The sequence below is a fragment of the Numida meleagris genome, chromosome 5 (genome assembly GCF_002078875.1).
Source record: "Numida meleagris isolate 19003 breed g44 Domestic line chromosome 5, NumMel1.0, whole genome shotgun sequence".
NCBI lineage: Eukaryota > Metazoa > Chordata > Aves > Galliformes > Numididae > Numida > Numida meleagris.
The window spans coordinates 28,141,528-28,165,595 of NC_034413.1; the positions used below are offsets into that span (position 1 = coordinate 28,141,528).

Below are 24,068 nucleotides of genomic sequence, written 5' to 3' on the forward strand. Positions count from 1 at the left end.
AACTAAATGAGCAGCAGGCAATACTGTTCCATTTATGAATTGAGCAAATCCAACAACCTCTGAAACCTTGGGGCTACCTGGCATTTTCAACACCATCGAAGGACTATCTTTCTTTCCCCCATCCCTTTGGCAGTGTAAGAATAGCCTCACTGAAGCAACAAAAGTCAGCTATGTCTACAGAATGCCCTCGTCATAATCAGCTTTGCACAGCCCATTGCGAGGAAAAAAATGGAAGTGAAAAAAAAAAAAAAAGACAGGGACAGAGGAAAACACCCTTAGCTTATCTATACCAATTTTGGTGGTGTTCTGACAATTCCTGCCAACCTAAATTTTGGCCAAAATAGTTTTAAGTAGTAGCACTAAGTTAAATGGAAAACGCAGTGTCTGGCCATACCAATGGATTAGTTTTGTCAGAACAAAGCCTCTTATTTCTGACTTTATGACTTGGCAAAAGCACTGTAAATAACGGCAACACTGAATCAGCCAATTCCCAGCTTGTCAAGCTCCTCAACAACCAGCAAACCACAAAAGTAATTATAGACAGTTAAAATGCAAAGAGCAGGAGACCATTTTCTAAAAGGCACAATTACTGTGTCCCTAGAGGCTGGATTTAAGTCTACACCCTGAATTAATTTCCATTCATTTCCATCTAAAATTTGTTTGGCTTACCCAAGATGCATGTTTGAGGTATTTCCTATTTATCTGAGACTTTATCATAAAGGATCTCACAGTACAGATATTTCAGCAACATATTTAAGTCATTCCCATGACATTTGGCAATAACCAGCCTTCCATGAGACAGGCTTCTAATCAGCCCAAAATAGAGACCCTGTTTTCAGTATCTTAATATATGGTTTTCAAAATCAGTGGTTTTGCTTTGCGTCCACAAATAAACTGCTCATTTTCAGGGACACACCAAGAATCCCATTAATCCGTGGGCTGCAGTGTTTCCTATATAAAAAAGTTAGGAATTTCACCAAGTGTCCACAAGCACTTGTGTTCCACAGTACATTTACTGATTTGTGAAAATAAATATTTTTTAAAAATCAACATCTAAACAAGTTTGGATCCAGCTACATATATGTTGTAAGCAACAGAAAGGAATTAGTGAAATGTCACAGCTCTTTTACACTGCCTATGCAGGTGAGACAGTGCTGAGTGTACGTGAGAGCTGGAATGTGCCCTTGCTTTCAGGAAAGGTACACCAAGGGACAGGGAATTAGAAGAAACTATAATCATCCAGAAACAATTAAAAATTGAAAAATGTTATCCATTTAATTGCTGACCAGAACATCTACAATGGGAAACACTAGTTCTGCTCTGGATTTGCACACAGCTGTGCATCTATCTGTGCTCTGTCCATGCAGTTCTCAACCCAGCCAGAGCCGCCATGCGCTACACCTGCACTGCTCAGCCTCTTGAAAGGTGCTGAGGAGGATTCACACCATTCATCTTTAGTCAGTGGTGCAGTTAAATTCCATTTGATACCTGACTTCCACACAGAGTTACTAAAGAGAGGCAGGTTCCTAAAATGGATTCTCTGAATCTTGTTCCAGAAGCTTCATTTTCCTTCAGGGAGCCCAGGTTCTTAGGAACAATTTTAAGAATATTTGTTGTTTCACTTTTCTGGCTCTTAGGTAGAATATGCATTATTCTTTCAGAGTGGATAATTTATTCAGAGGCTTTTTCTAAGTCAGAGGAGCTTCTCTCAGCTTCAGCTGAGCTTCTTGGTAAATTTGCCTTATAGAGAACAGCAAATACAAAGAGGAAAAAGCTGAGAAGCATTCGGCTGCAACAGTAAAGAACGCTCTGGAGCTACACAAACTCCTCAGCCTCACATGAACAAAGAGCTTAAATTGGCAGGGGTGTGGGGGAGTGGGGAAGGGATGTCTTTAAAATCTGGGAACAGTTAGTACCTATTTGTACTGCACTTCTGTCTACGACTTTCCCAGGCCACAACAGGAGACCAGACAGATGCTGATTTGGATGTTGTTTTGCACAGGTCCAGACAATTTCTGCCATCCATTAACATGAACTGTGCTTTTTGTGAAGTAGCTGGTGAAGTCAGCAACTGCAGCCACACTGTTTTCACCTCGGCACCCAGGGAACATACACATAAGACACTGAATACAGGTGCTTTTATACCAGCTACAAAAATAACAAGGCCATTCTCAGGAATCACTAGGAATTGCACTGTCAGCATTTCCTTCACGGGAAACTGCTTTGGACCTAGCCAACAACATAGATCATGACCAAGGTCAGGAATCTTATGATACTTTCCTGTGTCCTTCTCCAGTACACAGCAGCAACCAAGGTTTCCGAAACCTGTCCTTTCCTAAGATCATCAAAACACAACCAGAAACAAAAAAAATCCCAGTTGTCCTGGAGGTCAAGTCCTGCTAGTGTGTATTTGTATACTTCACTGAAACCCTCCATAAAAGCTATGCAGATTTCTGTCAGATGAGCATACAGCGCTGCTTCTTTCTTCCCCTTACTCATCCTTACCATAGGCACATTGACTACCTTCCTGATAAACTGTTTGCAAAACAGTTTTAGAGAATATTGCTAATGAATTGGTCTTCATCAATAACAGAAACCAGTGTGACTTCCCATGCTAGTCTTTCAGTTAACCAGTGTTTTCTGTAAAAATTATACAAGTTAATATGCCCTTTTAATACAACTGCCCTTAAGCTGCCTCTAAACTATGAGAATTTGAAATCTGTTGAGAGAGATTAAACATTTCCTACTAAAATGACCTGAAAAAATACAGAGCATATCCATGTATTCCCTAGAAACTCCAGTTCAGTGCGTTTCAGTTTTTTTCTTTTGATTTGCAGACCCATAAGTATTTCCGTGCAGATCCCCCAAAGTCAATATATTAATAATATCCTTGCCTTTCTTAATTACCTTTCTCAGATCTCTTAGAAACAGATGATAGACCTCCAGGGATCCATAGAGCATAATCTGAAAATGATGAGTTAATAACCTTGAAAGGACAGACCTTTAAGTGACTGTCCTTCAAAGAAGGACATACTTTAATAGCATTGGATGTATTAAATTGTAGTTGCCTATTGTTCTATCTTAGATAACAGAAATAACAATTGTAATTTCTGTAATCCTTTGAAACTACATTTGTTTAAACTGCCACAAAACCTGCACAAAGCACATTGGTGAATTCAGGGTCAGCAGAATAGTGAATCCCAGACTGGGTAATTACACATAGCTACAGTATGCAAGATATACCTGATGGTAACATTTATTTTTATATGGCTTCCTCCAGCGGGAGGGTTACAAAGTGCTTCATGCAGAGCCAATCATTCATAGTTCAAGCACCCAGGGAAGGCACTGAATGAACCTTCATTTCAAAAGGAAAGTGATGTAGATTTTAGTACTGGAACTTTTAATGGTAATGCACACTAGAGAGAAATAGCACTTAAAAAAATGTACTAATGATACTGTCTTTTCAATAGAGACATCAGAGCAATGATTTCCATTGCACTTTTGATCCTGGACTCTGAAGGTGAAATTTTCTGTTCAGCAGCTTATGCACAAGTTTTCATGTGGCCCTCATTAGCTATAGCTTTAAACTTTCAGTGGTGCACATGCTTTTGCTACACTCCTATATAGAAGTAAATTTGAGGCAGATGAAGATTATTAAAAACGACAACAGCAATCTAGAAAACCAAGTGGAGTCATGTAAATATGTTGCAGAGACACACAGATTTTGGTTTGTAAAATGAAGTCAGAGTAGTTATTTTGGCCACATAACAGGCAGAACCCAGGGCAGTCTACCATTGTCAGGACACTGACCTCTGAGAAAAACAAAGCCACAAGAATTCAAGCCAAGTTCCAGGTGTACGCACAGAAACAGGTTTTCAGGTGTTAAATCTCAACACCACGTGTCTAACCCACAATATGATGGCCTGCTTGTGATTTTAGCACCTTTGCAAGTATGAAAAAGTTTTTGCATTTCAAGTCCTAGCCCTGCTTGTAGGGGCTGAGATGTCTGAAAAAAATGTAGACTGACAAGTAATCTGTGCAATGCTGGCTACAGTCTGCAGCTGAAATATGTATGCTTAAATTATATACAGAACAAATTCAAATGTCATCCATGCTTCAAACGATTTTTAAGAATGTTTTTAAAGATTTCTGTGAGCAGTTTGCAAAATAAGTTTCAAAAGTTCTTTGTCTAAGGCAACAGCTTTACCTTTACATTATTTTCTCCAGAGATAGACAACAGACAGCCAGTGCAAGTAGAGAGTTTTCAGCAGCAGACATTCAGTTTCTCATTCATAGGCTTGTCTGAGTAGTATAGGCTGTTTCTTGTTTTACAGAAACATCCAAAGCCAAAAGATCAGGACTGCTTAACTATTTCACATCAAAAAAAACCAAACAAAGAGCTTATTGAAAGATACTATTACTTGGCAAGAGTCATCTGTCTACCTGCCACTGAGATGCCTCCTGAAGAGTAGCAAAAAACTGCACATCAGCTGGTGGGTCTAAATGACAGCTGGAGGAGGCTTGGATTAGTTCTCCACAGAATATGCCCCAAAGTATTTAAAGTTTCAAACTGCTCACTGACTCCTTCTCCTCACAGCGGAGACTGTGTGGGAGCAATCATTTTGTGATCTGTTTCATCACCAAACAGCAACTATCAACAAAGGCATACCTTCTCTAAAACAGAGCAGTGCTTTCCCTCTTCATCTGACTGTAAGAGTGAGAACAAGAGCATGATGACATGGAAGCACTTTGATAGCAACTTCCAGCATTCACATACTTGCTGTTGCACCAGGCATAGCTGAACAGAGGATTAATTTCAGGAAGGTGCCACAGCCTAGGCAAGGATATAATTAAGGGATTCTCACCATAGATATTTCATTATGCAAGAGGCATTTCATCATGGGTTAGCTGCCATCACTCTCATTCTGACAGACAGAAATACAGAGGACCTCAGCTGTAATCTGTTTTCCTTTGCACTGATGAGTACCAAGCAGAGTAAATAAACATGAACCATCCTCAGCCCAGACGTACCTGCCATCTACCATGAGTTCACAGCAATAACATCTTTTAAAGAAATTCATGATTGTTACACTTGCCTTATCTTCACGTCCATCAATCTGCCTTTCTATCAAGCTTAAAGAAGTAGGGAGAGGGAAAGGGAATAATATTAAAAAAAAAAAAAAAGGGAAGATATTGAGCTTGAAGGCCGACTTGTTTTCCCTGAGAATGAAAGTATTTTGAAGATTCTGTCTCCACTCCATCAAACATCCCTACCAGCATAAAACAAAAGCAGCACATACATGCCATTCTGTGAGTGGCACGCATGAATATGCCAAAGGTTTCAGCTCCATAAGCAGGGATTTATGTTATCATGAACACACAGAAGTAAAAAGAAAGTTCACCTGGGGAGTATTTCTCAAAATTCACAGCAGCTAGCAGAAGCTTCAGTGGCTTCCTGGCTATTCAGACATGTGTGAAAGACCTTCATTCACAGCCCTTCTGAACACCTGAAAACCTGAACATACGCTCTGTGCTGCATATCACGTTATGGAGCTTCTACTGCTAAAAACAATGCTTTCGCCTTAACAAATTTTCAATTGGCTAAGTTCTGACCTCATAAATATCACTTCTCTTTTCAATTTTAACTCAACAGGATACAGATAGAAATTGTACAAAATGCTTCAAACCACCTGGCTCTGAAGTAACAGAAAGGACTTAATCATGGAGTTGGGAAAGAAAAATACTGCACTGTAACACACTCCTTAGTTTTTGAGTTTTTGTTCACAAGAGTGTGGGACAACCCAAAGTTCTGACAATGCAGCTGTGTTTATACTTGTGAAGAGAGTACCCATTAGCTCAAATCTGCATTATGCCTGACTGGTAATTCATTGTGTATTATAAAGCAGAAACACTTTTTAAGCAATAGTAGCTCCTCTTTAATGTCATCCTTCCCCCATCCTGAACAAACCTACAAGAGTATGTGCACCCTTCTCAACTCCAAGGCTATGTCTCATAGCTTGTGATAAGAACTTATTCCAAACAGAGACCTGAGGTAGGTGCTCTAATTGTTCTCTGAAACAGCCTTTCTCTCCCCATCTGCTAGAGATAGCCAAGATATGTAAAATGAATAATGAAGGAACAAAAGCATAAAACATGTTTCCATTCAAGATTTAATGTGCTTATTTTTAACTGAACTAGCTCAATCTCCCCATTTTACAGACTGAATTATCTCCTTTAATATTGAAATAGGCAGAACAGTTACTGCTTTGTTTCTGGTAAACAGACAGGGGCAGGCTGCTTGTTGGAGTTAAAAACGATTCTCCTAATAGGATAATATAGTTTGGATTATATTATGGAAAAATTAAGACAATAAAACCACAAGGGTATAATTATCAAGAGACAGAGGGCTGATTACATTACAAAGTGCTGAGCATTTGCAGCTCCAGATGAAGTCATTGGGAGTTATGTGTGCTTTATAATATGACCCCTACCATCCTTTTGGGAAACAACAGAAGGTAGATTTTCCTACAATTACACATCAGATAGTTTCCATCACTGAGTATTTTTAAGTATAAATATTTAAGATATGTAATTGATAATTCCACCTATTTAAACCTCTAAGTTGGCACAAAACAACAGTACAATTCTTCATAATTCATATACAAAATGCAGAAATTGTATAGCCCTCCATGAACATGCATGCACTACTGAGTATTTGTATGAAGCAACAGTATTATGGAGACATTTCTTGAATTAAGATCAATTCTATGACCAATGCAATAAGAAAATTAAATTAGTGCTAATGAAGAGATCAATCAAACAAAATTCAAAGACTTCCACTTATTTCTCAAACTAGAGATCAGAGGAAAAGTGTTTTTATGTTGCCAGGATTTCCTAGTGTGTCTACAGGGCTAGAACATTTCTCAATTTCACTGAACCGGGGCTATATTCATGTTGGGATAAACAAAGGAAGATGCAATGCCAGCCCCACAAAGCAGAGTGCTTGGAAGCCTGCACAATTACCATATAGTGAAAATAAAAGTACTGTAGATTAAGGGAACAAGATAAAAACTTGGAGACCAAGAGCACTCTTGCAAAACTTTTGAACCTGCATCAGGGTAACATCTCTGCTGGACAGGTCGCATCTCTCTGAGACAGGAGTCCAGAGCAAACAAGATGAAGAGCAAATGGCAGAAGTTCTAGAAGAAATTCCATCAATTATACTTAAAGTGACTCAAATTTTGAACTGAGAAATGAATAAATTATAACATCATCAAAGACTGCACTCCTACAGGTGACACATTGCTAAATAAATTACTGTTATTGCCATTGCTACTGATGGACAAAAATACAGAATTATCCAAACCCACCAAAATTACATACAGCACTTCAGTATATCCATTGGTTAATGTTAATCTATAATTGAACACCACAAAGGTACTCATGAAATCCATTATCTATATAGATTGTTCCTTCAGGATCAGTGCCTCAGGTTACTTTATGTAAGTAAAGGCATTCAAGGTCTAGGAGTCCAGGACACTTTTAAAAAAAATAAATAAACAGATTAAGAAATATACATAGATATATCTGTATCAGATATACTTACTGGACATTTTAAGTAGCTCATATTTCAATTGTTGGCAAACTTTAGAAGAAATACACTCACTGAACATGTCATCCATAGAAAAGACCACAGAACGATCTCATCAATTTTCATAATCAGTCAAAATTTGTTCAAAATTGTGATCCCGAGGTTTAACTCTAGCTATTTCTTCTCTTCATACAGATGATTTTTCTGTTCAACTGTGAAACACACTTGGCAAGAAAGGCAAAAAAAGAACTCAATATGTTGTAATGTTTTTAATGTTATTTGCTGTCTGCTTACCAAACTGATGTTGCAGGGTAATAAAACTGAGACAAAACCAAGAAAATCATGATTGAAAATTAAGAAATCTTATATCTCCAGCAGATAAGTATTGTTTTACCTCTGAGTCAAAATGCTTCACTGTAAAATCCTACAACTCCCATTTGCCTTTCAAACAAAACTCTCAGTGGTCCCTGATGATAAAGAAAATGTCAGAAAGACTCAGTGGTATTCCCAGATGTCAAGTACAGGGGAAAAGAGTACCAGTGGTCCAAAATGGAACAGATGGAAATGCTCTGCAACACAGAACATTCTTAAATTTACTGAAAAGCCCACTCTACAATACTACACTGAGTCAATTATTAGCTTCCCAGCAACTCATACTTTTACAAGTACTAGCTTCTCCCACTGGACCCAGTCTTTCAGATGCATTTTCAGGTATACAGCACTTATTTCACCCCTACTTTGCAAGAAGTTGAAAAGTCTCTTGAGATATTTTCCCTGTCAGAAGAGATTGACCAATGAGAACAGGAGCCTGGCAACTCACCAGAGGAGAAAAACCTCATTTGAGGACACAGAGGATCATGTTCATGTGTGACAGCAATCCAACAGTGATTTTATTAATCTAAAGGCAATGTACAGATTTATTGCTGTGCAGCTGAGAACAAAAAGTTCTACAGCCTGTGAGCATGCATGGCAGTTGATAAGAAGCCATCCTGCTCTTACAGGCAGTGCTTGCTGTGAATCAGAACTTGCTTGTTGAGACGGATGATCAAGTTTAGCCAGGGACCTCACTTGGGTGCCCAGCCCCACCTGGAGATGATCTAACTGGTTTCAGCCAAAATACATAAAAGATATTCATAAAACCCTGGCCTTCAGTTAGAAATCCAAACAGCAGTTTGCTTTTCCACATAGACAAAAACGTGGAGTTTCTACAAATACTTTTTCAACAGATCACACTCACAAAATGTTTCTGAGTATCTCAACTACAGGGCAAAGGCTCAAGCTGTTTCTGACTCAGGGAACTAAGGACTGCCGTCCCCCGGTAGAATTCTGTTGATCTCTGCCAGAGACCATAGCCATGTGCTTCAAACAAGGTGATGGGGGAAACTAGAGCACTATTTTTCCACAGAAAAAGCTTCTTCCTAACTGCTATCATTCAAAAGGTTGGTTTATGACAAATGCTTATCCCTGTAATAAATAACTACTCTTTTCCAATGTAACCGAGGATGCTTTTCATATCTACAAAAATGCCTCATTTCAATTTTGAAAAGTCCTCCAAAGTACTCTTATCAACAAATGACTTCTCAAGCCAGAGGCCTCAAGAAGAAACAAAATTCTGGATTTTGTTCTAAATATAAATTCAGCTTTGGGTCACTGTGCAACACGAGATAAGAATGAAAAGGAAAATCCAATATTAGTGCAGTGTCAGCGTTAGTCACAACTATCACAAGTAGTGTATCTGCAAACAATATGCTACAGCCAATGGTGTACAATTACCACAAGTAATAAGTCTACTGTCAATGAAGAACTACAGCAATTCAACTGCTGGTGCTTCTCTCAGCTGAAGCACTTAAGTAAGCTTCAAGAAAACAGTTTTCCAGAGTAGGTAAAAAGAAGATACCAAATCACTGTCTGCCTCACAGATCTGCTGAGAATGTGGAGACAAGCAGGAAGAGTTAATTTTCCTTATGATCTGAAACGGGAATTACAACAAGTTGGAAAGCACGTACACCTGAAAAGGGATCCCCATACAGAATGCATTGAGCACAGGTGCCATGAGAGCATTCAGAGCTGGTACTCAGAAGAAACTCAAATTAAGTCACTCTCACAGAAAAAAACTAATAGGGGCTTTAATATAAAAAATTAAAATAAGACATAGTCTGCAGGACAAGACTGAAGTATATCAAGGAAACCTGAAAAGGAAATTTACCTCTTCATAATTCTTAACAACATTAAATAACAAGATTTAAAAAATTAACAGTTAATCCCATGCTTTATCCGAAAGAAACCTATGCCATTTCAGGGCACCTACAGATATTCCTATATGCGCCTAACTAGCAGATGCCCAGAAATTACCATTTTTAATAGTTAGGAATTTTAGTGTGCGTCTGTTCTTTGTCCCTCTACTGCTTTGCAATGTTTTCAATAGTCTATACCTGAATTTTATTTCCTATTTGCACTTGTCTCCTTGGTACCCAGAAAGCCAAAGTCACCACCACAATCTTGGCAGAGGCTAAGTTTTAAGGTGGAGTAATTCATCAGTAATGCAATCCATTAGAATTGCAGATACACTGCGAAGTGCAGGATACAGTTATGCAAGTTGCTTATAAGAACCTCTTGTCATTGATTTATCCTTTGCCAACCAGTTAAGCCATTTGGAACAAAACACACTTTCAAAAAAATACTTTCATTCCATTCAGCGACACAACACCTATGCATGAGAGTAAATTGTATTTTTACAAGCATTTTTCCTTATCCTGAAAGGAGAAGGAATACAGATTACTGACATGGAGAATTTCTGTTCTTTACTTCATTTCTTGGCTTCACAAAAACATTGAATTTTTAGAGTCAAACTCTAATTGATGAAAGGGTATTACCCTTTACTGCACCGTAAAGTGCTGCCTGCTGCCCTCCAAAGGCACTGCTCCAAATTAAAAGATGATTAGACTTTCTAAGGTGACTTTGTGAAGTAGCAGTGTATGTTTATTTTCTGTCTTTCACATCAACCTTGCTCAATTTAGAAGTAAGATAAGATGTTTTTCCTAATTGCCAGTACTGAAAAATTGAAACGGTTTTCTGGGACTCCAGCCGAGTCTTTCAGGCTTATGTATTAGCCACAACAATAAAGATAGGGAAATAGTTAATTGTTCTCAATGAAAACAGCAAATAGTTAATGATTCTGTGAGCCACCTGCGAGCAGAATAGACTCCAGCTCACTCATCCACAGCTGTGCTGAATCTGCAAGGTTGACAAATAAAAAGCAGTACAATTTTATTTTTGTCACCAAAATGATCAAGCATAATTCAGAACACATAGATACTTCAGAGCTACTCTGCAAGAAAGTGACTTATCTGCAGCTTAATATCATCCAGCAATAAACCAAAGGTTTTCTCTGCCATTTACCTGAAATGACAGCCATTATAGGGGACAAATGTTAGCATGGGCAGCAACTCAAGAAATTCTCCCTGGGATGTGAGGCTGACTTCATTTTAACAGAGCTCAGCACGATCCCTAGTGGCTGGAGGATTCAGCTATAGCAAATGACTCCCTGTACTTTGGAAAGACTCCAGAGCAGACTCCCAGAAGGCCCAACAGAGATGACCAAGAATCTGCATTCTTCCACCTGAGAAAACGGAGCTGGTGGAACACAGCATTGAGTCACCAGTTAATCTCCTGCTGAGTTGGGAGCTTTTCTACTATAGAGGCTCAACACTTCTACTGTCATGAAACAGGTCCCAAAAAAACTCAGGTGAGACTGCAAAGCTGAAAGTGCAGCACTAATTGGATTGCCCCTGTTAGTAATCCCCTGGAATTTGACATTTGCAGGAATTTTGGTAGCTGACAGTGCCCAGAACAGGACAGAAACAGAATATTGTGGTATTTGAAGGTTTTCCTGATTTTCCTGTTTGCTTTTTTTTTTTTTTTTTTTTTTTTTTTATCTTTGAATTCAATCAAAACCTAGCTGCATAAAAAGCCCATTTGAAAATAACCAGTCAAGAGTCAATTTGCCAGTCCTGGAGGTGAAGTATTTTTTATAAGCAGAACAAGGCTCTAGTGAACAGAGGCAGTAGAAAACTACCAGCATAGTCACACTTACAGGGCATTTCATACATAACTGGCATGGAAAAATCACTTAAAGTGATGGCAGGGAAAGATTAGTTTCAGTATCCTTTGAAAACCTCTCGTCTCTGCTTAAAACTGTAAGATAGATGTAAACACGTATTAGCATGGCCTGCCCTTTATTAATAACTGGGACAAAACCACTGATTGATTACCCATAGAATTTTAGCTGGCAAGACCTAGAGATCACACAGTATGTAACTTCTGACTATTACATTTATCAGAAAAAAAAGAACCTTAAGGCAGAAACTTTTTGTAACTCATGTTAGCTTTTTGGATTGTCACAATGAAGAATAAATGCAGCAACTTCATAGAATCATAGAATTCTTAGAGTTGGAAAGGACCTTTAATTAGGTCATATACTCCAGCTCCCCTGCAATTAACAGGGACATCTACAGCTCCATCAGGTTGCCCAAAGCCTGATCCAGATTGGCCCTGAGAGTCTCCAGGGAGGGGGCACCCACCACACCGCTGGGCAACCTGTGCTAGTGCCTCACCACCCTCACTGCAAAAGACTTTTTCCTTATATCTAACCTAAATCTACCCTCTTCAAGCTTGAAACCACCTCCCCTTGCTCTGTCACCACAGACCCTGATAAAGAGTCCTCCCCCTTTTTTCAGTATCTAAAGGGGAGCTACAGGAAAGTACTACAGCCATTATGAACTGAACAATATCTCATGTGCAGTTTCAGACCTGAGAATACGCTCGACCAGCAAAAGCAATTAAAAATGAGCTTAACTTTAAGTAGTCCCTCTGGAACCTATTACATCTAACAAGTAAGCAGCAATCATATTACTCATCCTTCTAAAACAATATTTCTGTAACAATGTACATTGCAGAGCCATATTTGAAAACCAGCACACACAAGTACTGGACATTTCACATTTAAAACTTTCTATCAGGATCCACTATTGCAGTTCATGAACATTTACCTAATGGCACAGCACGGCTAGAACTTTACATCTCAGACACTACATTTTAATCAAATGGAAAGCTGAAGATTTGAAGTCTGCTTCATTTATTTCTCTATGGCAGAGGAATGACCTTTAGGTCAATGACATGGAAAATAAAGGATTTTATTCTGGCCAAAGTTTTTATAGACCTCTTGCAGCTACAGATCTTGAAAGCTAAAATATTTCCAAATAAACTCTACGTGAAATGTAAAAGATACCACAAAGAGCTTGTAACACTAAACATGGAAAAGGGAGTTATAATTATTGCTATACTCTTCTTCCTACAGTTACTGTTTGGGCACACTAACAGTAAACTCTAGATGATTTGCAAGCTTCAGCTTACCTCTGAAAAAAATGCTAGTACTAAAATACCCAGGGAAAATATTTGAACTGGAGTGAACACCTGACAATATTTATTATTTTTCACCCTCTCAGTGAATATGACCTATTATTCGAAAGCCTCCAAATGCCAACACTAATTAAAGACTTTATGCTGGATTTAATTCTATTTTCTTCCATTACATTTAGGGGTTGAAAATCTCCTCTGGGTAAGTTCATCCAAAGCAAATACACTTTTTTTTTTTGTCCTAACAGAAGAAAGAGGACAAAAGTCATACCAGGCAAGTGAGTACTCCTATCAAGAATCTGTTGGTTACAACAGTCTTAGATCACTGCCACAAGAATTGGGTCCTAAAATTAAGGGAGACGACATACCTCCAAAGCTCGGTTTAAAAAACTTAGGCAGACAGTCTTGCTTGCCTGAAGATACAAAGTGAGATTTCCTGGCATTTAACTTTATGGATACTCCTCTACATCCTCTTCTTCCAAAGACTGGGGCTGGCTTTCCACTATTTAGTCACATTCTCAGTGGGAGGCTCTGGGCTCCCCAGGCCGGGACTGTATGCGGGCTTTCAGCATTTTTCAGCATCTGATGATCTCCTGAGGCCTCTTCCCTACCTACACATCAAAATCAGCATCTCCAGTTTCTTCTTTTGCTGTAAAAATGCCACACAGTGTGACATCTCCAACTCTGGGCGGTAGCTACCTGCTCAAAACACCGGACAATGGTCATACTGTCAAGACAAATGATGTGCAGATCTTTCTAGCACTGTCTTTGCTCCCTGTTGTGCTGCAAGTATCTTGATTTTTTAGTATTTAGTCTTAAAGCCCAGTCCTGGTAGCTGAAATCATGTTAATGAATACCATAGTTTTAATTCTAAAAGCCATGCTTTGCCTTGCTGCTGGGCAAAGTTGGAATACAGAGAACATTACTTACTAATTCAAAACCAGTCAAAAAAAGCAAAGCAAGACAACCTCCCTCTCCTCACAAAACACAGGCACAATGAAACACAATTTCAGTCAATTTGATGATTTTGGTGCACAAGCAAGAATTTGAAAGAGCTTAGAATCTGCAATTTTACTTTTTTGCCAGGACAACAAGCACGGTAGGCAGCAACAGATGAGCAGGCCCAAGCTCAGCTTCACTACGCAATAGTGCTGACAAAGCTTTCTGCTTGGAACAGCTCAGAGGTTTTCAGCCAAATGTTCACCATAAAAAAAATTTAAAAAAAGTCAAAACCAAATAAATTTTGTTGTAATATGGCTGTTTAAACAAAACAAAAAAAAAAAAAAGAGAAGAAAAACAATCAACAATCCCCAGAAGCATTCTCAGTTGCAAATATGGACTTTGAGAGCAAAATGAGGAAGAGCACTGCCAAACTCATAACAAATCACCAATTACCAGATACAAGCCACTGTACCAGTTAAGGCAAAGGAAGAATTTTACTTTCACTTTCTTGCTGATGAAATTACTTGCCTACTCTTTGAACTATTAGTTACTGAAGTGTGTCTATCTATGTGAAAGAGAAAGAAAAATGTCTCACTTTCATTCTGGAATTCCTTTGTTTGCATGTTGAAAACTCTGGATTTTCTGGAAACAAGTATGGAATACAGGAGACCTATGAATGACAACAAAGTTAGTGGTAAGAAGATTATTTGACAGTTATCTCTCAGGTACATTCCTAATTCTGACTGTAGGTCATCTTAAAGCCCACTCACCACCACCCTTGCCTCTTCCTTGCAGACCAACTCCTCTGAGGTAGGGTTGCTTTGTTACATAGTATCCTGTTCAGCTGTGGTTTGGCGTTCCATTGCCGTTTCTCACAGTGTAGCCATGATAAATGCCAAGCACCTCTTCCACTTTTCTGAGACAGAACTACCATGCTGAAGAACCAGGGACACAGCACGTGAAATCTCATTTAAGTAACAAACAAGAGAAGAGCTCCATGATGGTGGAGGCCACTGGACTAGCTTCCCTAGCAGGTCACCAACCCAAACCATTCATGATTTTTTTCCTAGCAGAGCTCAGAATATCATGCGTAATTCTATCTTTCAGTTCCTTTGAGAATGAACCACAGGGGGATAGACAGGGGGTGCTATGTGGACATTTCTCTCACAAGAGTTTTCTGATAACATCAAGCATAGAGAATACTCAGGACTGCATACAGTTTTTACTCCAAGATATACAAGGTGATTACAGTTGGCATTTTTTATGAGCAGATGAGATCACATACCCCAGCAGGAAGGTTTGGTGAGAACTGAATCAGAGATCATTCCTCTGGCTGCTGCTTGGATGCAGCCGAGTCAGGCCTAGAGAAAGACATCACATTGATGGCACAATGACATCACCTGTCCTCACAAAACTTCCCTTCTATTCTGCACATTCAGCATCCCTCCCTGGGCAGCCAGCACTGCTGTCTGCAACCCACTGACAGTGCTGAGCAGCAGCAGCACCACTACCAGCAGTATGAAACAAAAAACAACTTCCTCGGTTTTCTATTATAATTTATAACTCAGGTCAGTCAAACTTGGGTAGATTCTAGTGAATTACAGTTTAGGTCCCAAGTGTAACAGTCAGATGCTACTAGGATGGCTTGATCTTGCAGATGGGCACAGCCACTTCATAACCAAGTGCAGCCTTCCCTATCTGGCCAGGGAAGAAAAATGGACTGATGTCTGATAACCAGCTTAGGATTTTGACTTACTAGGAATCACGTGTATTGCTAATCAAAAAGCAGCCTTAAAGACAAGAGTGCTTCTAGCTAGAGCTTCTCACATGTGGCAGACCTGTTTTTATACCCCGGTACAGCATACTCAGGGCTTCTCCTCCCTCTCCCCCACCTTTTATCATATTTTAAAAGGTACTGAGTCTCTTAATTAGTGTTGAAGAAACCATGCAACTATCTGAAAGCAGCTTTCCTGTCACTGATCGCTGAGAAGTTATTAGGCTTGACTTTTCCTTCAGCACAATATTCCTTTGATTAATGCAGCAGCACATTTTTTTTTTCAAAACTTGTATAATACTCTCCCATGATAGGAATTTATTTATACATATAAAGCAAAGATTAAGAAGAGGTGGACTTTCAGTACAAGGAAAAAAAGTATAATGAGGTTCACAGACACAGTCATGGAGGCTGTTATACTGCCTGCGAATCTTGGCCAATTTATTACTGACCAAGGTAATAGGAAAGATTTCAAGAAGGCACAAAGGGCTTAGCAGTGCTTTCCTGTGATAGGGGCCTGCTATTAAAATGATTTATAAGACTGGACACATATTAACTTACGGCAGACCACATCCACCAACACTTCTCATCAACTAGACTATGAGAACATGGTAACTGGTATAACATATCTCTTGTGCGAACTAAGACAGCCAGGAAGCACAGGGCACTGCTGCATGCACACAGAACAGATCAGGCCCACACAACCTGAAATTTAGCTAATGCATCCTCTAATTTCCTTCCCTTTCCTGTCTACTACCTTGTTTCTTTCCTCCTGTCCTTTTCTTCCCCATCTACATCCCGTGCTCTAATGGCAAATACACTATTGAGGAAATGTGAGGGCCCTAAAGGATCAGAGCTCACTCTTTTTCTGACAGTTAAACCAGATCTTCAAGAACAACTGCAGCAGTCTCTAAACCACGAGTGTCCAACCTTTTGGCTTGCCTGGGCCGCACTGAGTGATGAAAAATTGTCTTGGGCCACATATAAAATATTATTCTGAATATTTCATTCACAGTGAATGTATCAATTTACTATTTTACAAAACACCACAAGCTCAAGTTTAATAATTAAATAAGAAAACACACATACCTGCTTAATATCAAGAAATTTGCATCTTCACAGGTACACAGACACACATGTAGGTAGGTTAAAATACCAGTATTGGCAATCAGTGCACTTTGCTCATCAAGTGGTACAAGAGCATGTAAAGTGCAGTACATGTGGGTTTCGATTTCACTGAGTGAGTGTGGTGGACATGAGAGGCAGAGTTAGTCCTCCCCTCCACAGCATCCCAGTGTCACCTACACAGTCTGTGCTCGAGCTACACAGGATTAACTCACAAAACATACCACTAAAAATCACATAATAATGTTAAAAGCTTACAATCTTGTGGGACCACATTACTAGCTGTCCAGGGCCACATGTGGCCTGCAAGCTGGACATGCCTGCTCTAAACAAAACTCCACATCACCTGGTTGGACACTGCCTACATACAAACCATGTCTTTATGAGCCGTGCATTCACATCCCGTTTTGTCCTACTGCTGCCCTCCCAGTCACAAGATAGGAGGACAACAACTGTCCTACCCACTGCAGCACGCTACGACTCACAACGTCCTCAGGATTCTGGCTCCTTTCTCTCTACTGCCAAAGCTCTCTCTTTTCCTTTTCTTTGCATTTCTGACTCCAGCTCAGCATAAAATGGTGCTCAAAGGCTGCCTCTCTGACTGATCTGTGGAACTACCTCCCAGCTCTCTCTTACGTGAGACTGCCAACACTTCTTCAAAGAACATGCTCAGAAATAAAGCCCTTAATCAGTTTCAATCTAAATTATTTTAAATGTTGCTATTTTTTATTTATCTTCTTGTACTCTGCTGAGTCAAGCTGCCTCCAAGTGTCATTCCAAAGCTTGACACATACTCCAGCCTCCTTTGAGCAAAACAGATTTTCTTGTCTTCATGCTTATTTACATTAAATGTAACAAGAACTTCACAGCTCTGCTGCACTTTTTACTTTCAAGTCTGAATGAATTTACCATATGAAATACTCAGCCAGAGGGCTTTGCTCTAGATTTTCACTTTCAGTTTTTCTTTGGCGAGATGCCACTACCCTCTCTTCATGTAATCAGGATCCCTTCTCCAATGTCATCAGCTGGAAGAGATATTGGACTGAAAAATGACACTTTCTCGTCAGTTGTTACTGAAATCTCATATAAGGATCATGGCAAAACCCAAAATTTCTGATGACTCCATGTGGGGTACCTGAAAAAATACATCACATTAGACCTTACAGTCCATTTATATTTATCTATTTTCACGCTCTCCATTCTTTCCTCAAAGGGAATTTTTAATCCAATATGAACTTCCATGAAGTTGTATGAAAAAGACAGTCACAGAGGATGGAGAGTTTTCTTAGCTGTAAAAACCCTAGCATACTAAAGATATGCAAACTACAAAACCAGCTCACTCCTCAGTAAATGCCAGAAAATCCAGTCCACACCAGTGATCAACCAGGGAACCTATTTAAAAGGCTAAGCTTCACTAGATTCACTGTTCATTGAGTTGTGTTCCTGAGTAAAGTGATACCACGTCTGACAGGCAGGTATGTCTAGCAACATACAATGTCTAGGGACGGAAATATTCCCTTGAGAGAAACACGTTCAAATTTCTTTTCACTTCAGTGCTAAAAGTGAAATCGAGGCCTTTCTTGTCTATACTGGGTGCCCTTGCCATCAGACTTTTAGCTGCTCTTGTGCTGTAGTGTCTCTCATTTTCATCTCCTTCTGGAACTGTGTAATTTCCTGGATGCTAATATTTCCATGAAAGGTTTCGGTTTCAGTGTATCATCTTTTTCTAACAAAAAATCACAAAAATTTCTCTGCCAGTTCCCACACTGGATAACCCTCAACAATTCAATTCACCTCTTTGTTTCTCTCTTTTGGAAAAAAAAAAAAAGAAAGAAAGAAAGAAAAAAAGAAAAAGACCTCTTTCTCATTAAACCTCTCCAAGATCTACGGACAAAAGCATTGCATAAGAGCAAAGTATCATTATTATTTATTATTCTAAGCATCACAGAAATGATAAAGGCAAAGGAAAATACTGTGATATCCATGGAGGTAACAAAATAAATCTGTGTTTCTATAAACCACTCCTCTGGCAACAGCTTTTAACTGTTACAGTTCATACTTATATTTCCCCCCTTTGTGTGGGGTTCTAAAGGAGTTGTATAATTTCCCAATACAAAAAGTGGGGGGGATAAAACCACTTCATCCTTTGAATTTAAGCTGGCATAACAAACAGGAAAAATATCTCTCTATAAACATACAAACAGACACTGATACTTTTGCCTCTCAACAAGATTTTCTCACTGTTCAGTGAGTACAAGCTGAACAACTGGCTCCTCCAAGATATGAGGAACTGGAAATGCCAATTAGTTATGTGGAATGAGAAGGACAGACAGCAAGCTTTTAAGCAAGCTGTTACAGAAAAGGAAAGATGAAAGATAATGATCTCTCTGGCTTTGCATCAACATGAATAAGCACAGCTCAAATACCATCAAGAAACACCAACTGGCTAAAATTGACACAGACTACAAACAAATCCATTACTGTCTGAGATACCAAAGAAAACACATACCACCAACTCTCAAAAGAAGAGGCTTGCTTTGCTTGACACAACCCTGACTCACTCTGGAACAGGATAAAAACTCTGTGTATTAGATTAGTATTTATGTCATACTTCCTTAGTGCTTCGTAATGATTAGGACTTAATTTTTTCTTGCTATAAAATCTGCACAGAAGTGGAGCAAGAGACATACAAGGCCAAGTACCTGCAAAAAGAATAGGAAAGTATATGTACAAGGGCTGCTCTGAAAGTAATGCCTCCTATTTTATTATGGTGGCCCATAATGTCAGAGGCAAATGATGGTGGTATGACATTAGGGGTTGAACCTTCCCACCAACATTCCTTCATATTTTGTTGCTGTATGACAGGTGGCAGCAGAGGGGCAGTCTGACAAAATGGTGCCTGACATGGAAGTGCGAATGTAGCAAAGGTATTTAATTCCTCCATGTGGAAAAAATAGCATCCACAGACATTCACCAACATTTGCTGAACTTTTATGGAGATCAAATAGTGGATGTGAGCAGAGAGAGGTGGTGGATGGTGTGTTTCAGCAGCAGCAACAGCGACGTGAAAGTCACAAACAGCCATGCAGATCTTTATGACTGCGGCATGCAGGCTTTTGTTCATCACCGACAAAAATGCATAGCTACTAGTAGCGGCTACATTGAAAAAGTGTTTTTTAGCTGAGAATTTGCTCCATCAGATAGCATTTTTGTGCTCTTCGTATCTGTTGTCATTTACATGGAACTAAATAGGTGGCATTACTTTAAGAGCGACCTACATATTAGAATACATTTGTAAGCACAAAGTTCCAACTGCTAGTATAAGCACAGAAAGTTGGAACACTTAGCAAATAAGGCAAGAACAGTGTTACACTCACTGGCATTCAGGGTGGTGTAGCCTTTATCCTGATCTTCCCCTCTCCTCACAGTTCCTTAATCTTTCAATTACCCAAATACCAAAGAAGGAAAATCCTTCTAGAGTCAAGGGGAATAGGGGAAATGATGTCTCCTTTGTTACCTACATCTTCCTTTGATACATATTCCATTTCCAGAGTTTTTTTCAATTAAGAGGCAATATAGCATGATCACATTCCTAAAAGATCCATTTGGCTTGGGAAAGAGCCTTTAAAACGTTCAATAACTTCTGTCAGTGTTCAACAATAATTTAAAAACCTTTGAAAAAGATCCAAAATCTGTGTCTGAAATAAAGAATTATTTCCATAATTGAAAGACGAACAATACTCAAGTAGTGTAGGAGCGCACCGACTCTTGGAGATTAAACAATCAACTACCTTGACAATTCATAACATAAATGTGGTGGATTCTTTTTTGCTGTGTTTTTTGGTTCCAAGGTGATATGCTATTATTTAATAAAATACAATTAGACAATTTGCATAGGAAGTTTCATATCCTTAAAAAGTCCTGTGCAGGAAACTAGTGAAAAACTTCCCAGATAGATTAACGCATGGAGAGGGAAAATAAAATATTAACCTTTTTGCCAGCCTATAAGTAGTTTTATACTATCTACAAAATGAATGCATTTACTCATCCTACACAGTAAGTTACTTGCATACTTCATGCACAGAGCAGTTCATTTAAAGAAACCAACTTCTAAGTACCTATGCTTTCTCCCCAAGATGGTTAGGTGATTTCTTCATGGAGGAAAAAGTCACACAAAAAAAAAGTATTTAAATGCAGTGACCCACCTAGCAAGAGATGTTGACTGCAGTAACAAAATAGGTCTCTGATGATGAGTAGCATTAAGATGACATTATTGGGGCATCCCTCCAGTCCCTCAATACCTTCAGATATTTTACTGAATTTCACTTGTCAGAAAAACCCTTTGATTTCCAGTTCTCAAACACAAGTGCAGCTACTTCCTTCTCTCAAGTGGGTTAGTCTGTTTCATCACTTCCATTCCATTCAGGGCAGGCAGCTAAATATATGATGAAGAAACTGAAGTTCTGCAAAGTTCAGAAGTTATCTGGGATCAACTCCTACCCAATTTAAGCATAGGCATTATTACTGTGCTGTTTGTTTTAATCTGGTTTAAATTGGTTTATCTTGCCCTAAACAAAACACAAAATTTTGTCTGCCTTTTGTAGGTCTTTCCAGAGAATGTTCTCTCTTACTTCGGTACATTACTGCAGCCTTCAGTCTCTAATTAGACACACAATCTGTTTTTTGAGTATATAAAGTCTTCACATTGACATCAACTGAAGCCTTATTTACAGAGTCAAAGATGAAATGCAGCGTTAGTGGCTTGCCTGTTTTTGTTGGTTATGCTTATTCACTTCTCATTGTCTGCAAGGCTGCTCTTGCATGATAGTGCTAATTCAGGGGATCAAAGCACTTCATCATCATGATGCAAGCTCATTTCACGCTACAGTTTATAAGAAACTAATGGATTGCTTTCATGCCCAAAAATACAGCACAAAATTTGAAAATAAAAGCTTTTTTTTTTTCAATTCAAAGTTTGTCTAGTGCTGTTGCTCTATACAGATTTTTATCCTGCAATATATCCCTGCAAGACAGGGACAAATATTAGAAACATTTACGGTACTGCACATGATTGTTCTTGTATAACCAAACTGATTGAGCTGTGAAGTTTGGTGCCTTTTCCTCATTAACCAGCAGAAATGGGAAGAAATCAGTACAAAGAGACAAGCACAGCAGAAGTACTCAAAACAAAGCACATAATGATGTATCAAAGCTTATAGAAGGAGAAAGAGCAAAATAATAGCATGTAAGATATAAATTACCTCAAGGCTGTGAAAACCAGATATAGGTAAAAAACATGATACAGGTGACTTACTTCCACCACAGGGTTAAGAATTTGAGCTAGGTCCTTATAGAATGCTGCTGTCAACAGATGCTGTGACTTGGCTATGTGTCTTTAATCATTTCTTTTGCAGTGCTCTGACTTCACCTCCTTCACACTGACAAGGAAAACTATTCATAGCTAACCACCACGTTTTTGGGGGGAGTGAGTGGAAGAGTTCCTTCACGATTATGCCTTTGAGAATATCCAAACAGCATTTTCTCAATGGTTCTGAAGAGCGCAGAGGCAGGATAATCCTGTACCTTCTCCTTGGACTTCACAACATATGTGAGCCACAACATGATTCATAATACTGAAGTCTGATGAGCTTGTGTACTTGTTATGTTATGATGTATCACAATAATTCTCAGGATATTACTTTTCTGGAAACAGCAACATTTAGCTGCACTGCTTGAGGTACGTTTCTCCTGTCTAACATCAATGCCCAATAAAACCCAAGCCTCTGAGAAGAGTAGTTTAAACAAAACAAAACAACAACAAAAAAAGGAAATAAAAATAAACAAACAAGCAACAAAAAGGGATGAAAATGCAGTGTAGCCTTTTACCTTTGAAAAGAGTGATCACACATTTGGGAGCGCTGAGTGAATACACTGTATTTTGAGATACTGCCTATTGTACAGAATTGGCTTTAAGGCTGCTTTCAAAGAAGGGTAGGGGTAAAATGGAAAGACAATATTAGAAGCATTGTAAAGTCATAACAGAGGAAAAGAGGAGAACTAGAAATATCTTCTTAATTATCAGTAAATTATGAGAAAATGAAAATGAGTCAGAATGTATAAATGTTATGTATATACATCAGTAAAATACTGCCTCTCTGGTAAAACATACACATTGTTACAGAGCAAATGCTGAGAGGGATATAGCTCTTGCTCAGCTTGCACACAAACAACAATACCTGTATGTTACACCAATACATTACTTTGGATCTGTTGTCGCCCAGATAGAAACCTACTACAAGCAGAGAAATGACCTCATTTGAATATTTTACCACCGAAATATGAGAGTTTGGGGGAGCCTTCCATAACATTCAAATCTTAGTTTCAAATTTATTCTGGCTTTAATTCAAGTGTACCGCCAGAGCACTTGCAAAGCTATCACACATTAGCAATGACAAAGCTTCTGCCTACAAGATCTCTGAGGGGCAAAGAATATTACTTATGTAATAAACCACAGCCTCCCAACACTCATCTCTCATACATTCTTATTTCTGTGGAAGTAGAAGGAGGAGAGGAAGAAGATATCTGGCCTGCTCCATCAAGATTTCTTTGGATTCTCTTTCTCAAAACTCTTACCACAATACATTTTTATCTCACTAAGATCTTTTTTTTCTCCTTTGCAGCAATATGTAATTCACAACTACAGGCCCTGCATATGTACTTCAGCACTTGACCACTCTCTGTCTCCATGATGTATGTGCCTTCCATGCTGAGGATACTGAAGATCCCACAGTGATTACTATGCGCTAATCCCTAGTGCGTGAATATTTACAGAAATGAGCAGGACCTGGAGATTCTTCAGGGCTCCTCATCTTCATCTTTCTCTAAGCACAAACTCCAAACTGCAGCCAATATCCTGTAAAAGACCATTCCTTATATCTGAGGAGCACACAGGAACAAAAGACTTCTCCCTCATATACATCATAATCCTTTGGTTGGACTAATTTCTGCCCCTTCTGGTGGTTCTATTCACTGGGGTTCAGAGGCAATCAACTGGGAACATCCCCTAAGGATTGTTTCATGGGGTCTTGATAATTATCTGTCCCCAAAAGAGAGGAAGTCCAACATTTTGTTGCACTAGTGCAGCAGACAAGCTCAGGATTAACTGCAAAGGATGCAGTATTTTGAACAGTCATATGAATATGAAATTAATTTCCCAATGTT

General features: G+C 39.0%; 2 long non-coding RNA genes across 2 annotated transcripts in view; one reads left to right on the forward strand and one right to left on the reverse strand.

Moving 5' to 3' along the window:
* LOC110400658 overlaps nucleotides 1-15,308 on the reverse strand; it is a 493,181-nt gene extending 477,873 nt beyond the window's left edge. Inside the window, exons 1-3 of the long non-coding RNA XR_002440000.1 lie at nucleotides 15,234-15,308; nucleotides 14,719-14,883; nucleotides 14,544-14,618 (exon numbers count right to left, since the gene is read on the reverse strand). This is a non-coding gene — a long non-coding RNA (uncharacterized LOC110400658). The remainder of the gene's footprint in view (nucleotides 1-14,543; nucleotides 14,619-14,718; nucleotides 14,884-15,233) is intronic.
* On the forward strand, nucleotides 15,410-23,609 carry LOC110400434. The gene is made up of 3 exons (XR_002439836.1): nucleotides 15,410-15,516; nucleotides 22,262-22,584; nucleotides 23,528-23,609. It is a non-coding gene; the product is annotated as an uncharacterized LOC110400434 (long non-coding RNA).